We start from the raw sequence: 2,690 nt of genomic DNA on the forward strand, positions 1-2,690 counted from the left end.
TTGAGAGCTTTTCCAACCTATTGAAGAAGGCTATAGAAATGAAGGTGATAAGTGGACTGAAAATCAGCAGACAAGGGCCTACTCTAACACATTTATTTTTTTGCTAATGACACCTTAGTTTTTTGCAAAGCTAGAAAGAATGAAGCTCATAAGTTAAAGGATATATTGTACTAGTACAAGAAAGACTCAGGTCAACTAATAAACCTGAAGAAATCTTCAATCTTGTTTAGCAAGAATACAGAAACAAGATTGAAGGAAAGTATATGTATAGCTCTAGGAAGTATCCAACTAGTTTCTCAAGGTAAATATCTAGTGGTAGTTACAAGAATAGAGGGTCAAATATTTGGTTTCATAAGAGATCATGTTAAAAAAAGACTGAATAATTGGAAAAATAAATTGCTTAGTGCAGCAGGCAAAGAAATCATGTTGAAAGCAGTGACCGTGGTTTGCAATGTCATGTTTCATGTTGTCAGCTAAACTATGCAAGGAATTTTCAGCATTAACAGCCAACTATTGGTGGAGTGAGGTGGAGGGAAAGAAGAAGATTCATTGGAGTTCATGGAGCAAACTAACTCAAGAAAAAAAAGATAGTGGACTTGGATTCAGGGACCTACAATACTTCAACAAGGTACTCTTCCAAACCTATTTGTGAGCAAGATTCTAAAGGCAATGTATTTTCCCAAGCAATCCATTTTGAAATGCAAAGTACCATAGAATGCATCTTGGTTCTGGCAGAGCATAATGGCAACAAGAGTATAAGTGGAGAGTGGTGTGAGGAAAAGAGTTGGAACTGGAAGAGTATTAGGATTTGGGAGGACAACTGAATCCCAGATAATCCAAAAGGGTATCCAACAACAGAGGAACCAACAAGCAATAAACCAGAAAAAGTAGAAGAATTGATCTCCAATTTCAGATGGAAAAGAGATTTGATATTCAGAACCTTCAACTCAAATGATGCAGAGAATACCAATGAGTGTGATGAATGAAGAGGACAGATATTTTTGGATGCATAGCAACTATGGGTACTACACAGTAAGGTCCCTATAAGCTATTAAGACAGAATGACAAGAAGGATAAGCAGAGAAGAGAAGAGATAGAAGGAACAAGCATAGAGAGTACAAACATACAACTATGGAAGATACCATGGAGACTAAACATAAAGCACAAGCTTAAGATTTTTGTCTAGAAATGCATAAACACATCCTACCATTGAATGAGGTCATATTTAGAAGGACTCAAAAAGGATACCCAATGTACAATGGATGTTGGAAGGAAATAAAGACTATAGAGCATATCATTTTCCACTACAATGTACCTAATAGGCATGGAAAATATTTCCTATCCGGTGGAATGGTATAGAGGGCCTAAGTAATTGTTTCAAGAAATGCTAGGTTTCAGCAATCTAAGCAAAAACCAAAAGCGAAGGACAAGACCACTTAACACTTATAGTCAACATTCTGTGGCAAATATGGAAGGTCAAGAGCAAAAGGGAATTCAATGGGAAGGAAGAGAACGGGCTGAAAATCATTCACAAAGCAAGAGTGAGTGGTTGGAATATAATAACGTACAAAATAAATGAAAAAACAAGAGTGTAGAAGAAATAGAAGAAGCAAGACAAGAAGATGAACAATTGGAAGTAGCAGGCAACTGCTTAACAATGACGGTAGCAATGGCGAAAAAAGAAACCAACTCACACCAACTGGGTATTGGAATTGTAGTGACTAAGGAGGGAAACCAGGCCATAGCGGAATGGGCCTTAGTTGTAAGAAACTTGAACAATGAACTATAGGATGAATCTAAAGCAATTAAAGCTGCAATGATTAAGGCTTTGGAGAAAAGGTGAACAAGAGTCAAGATTGCAGTTAGAGGAAAATAACTGATCTCCCTAATCTAGCGAGGGGCTGCCAAAGACATAAACCTATCAATACTCATGAAAGATATAAAAGCTCTTGTTAAATTGTTTCAAATATGTTCTTATTGTATATATATAATACTAGAAATATGGATGTTTGTGTAAATCTTAGTCATTATGCTTTAAGCATATTTGTGATGAGGAAATGATCATTCCTACCTCCTAGTGCAAATGTGACAGCCCCACCTCACCCTAAGACGAACCAAAGAGTTCGGCGGACCGCCTGTCCAGCTCTCGCCAGGACTACGGAGTCGAATCACACAAACCCAATATAGCATGCGTGATAGGACCCAAAGAACATGAACAATCGGAGACTACTATGGTGAGAACATGCTTACCAAACCATAAAATCATAATCTCAACTGAATACACTTAATAGACAAGATTAAACACTTATATATATATTTACATCGGAGTCTTTGGCAAATTAACTAAACTAAAGTACAAGCCAAAGTATTCATACACTTAAAATACGATTCGAGTTTCGGTTGCAAAAGAGCTTAACAAAATATTAATTACACTAGCTCAACCCTTTTTTCCAAGATCATGGATTCAAAGTTTGCTCCTGAAAGGAAAACAGAGATAACGGGAAGGGGGTGAGTTTATGCTCAATGAGGTACCAAAATAATAGCAGTCAAATCTTGGCATTTCACGTTTAACCAATCAGGTATACATGCCAGATATAAAGTAAAGCAGTTAGACACAATGATTCAAATAGGAAGGATACAGGTGGCTCTCAGGAGCCAGATTTCCATGGCAGAACTTGATCCAAACCCGT

The sequence above is a fragment of the Coffea arabica genome, chromosome 3e, assembly GCF_036785885.1.
Source record: "Coffea arabica cultivar ET-39 chromosome 3e, Coffea Arabica ET-39 HiFi, whole genome shotgun sequence".
In the NCBI taxonomy this organism is placed as follows: Eukaryota; Viridiplantae; Streptophyta; class Magnoliopsida; order Gentianales; family Rubiaceae; genus Coffea; species Coffea arabica.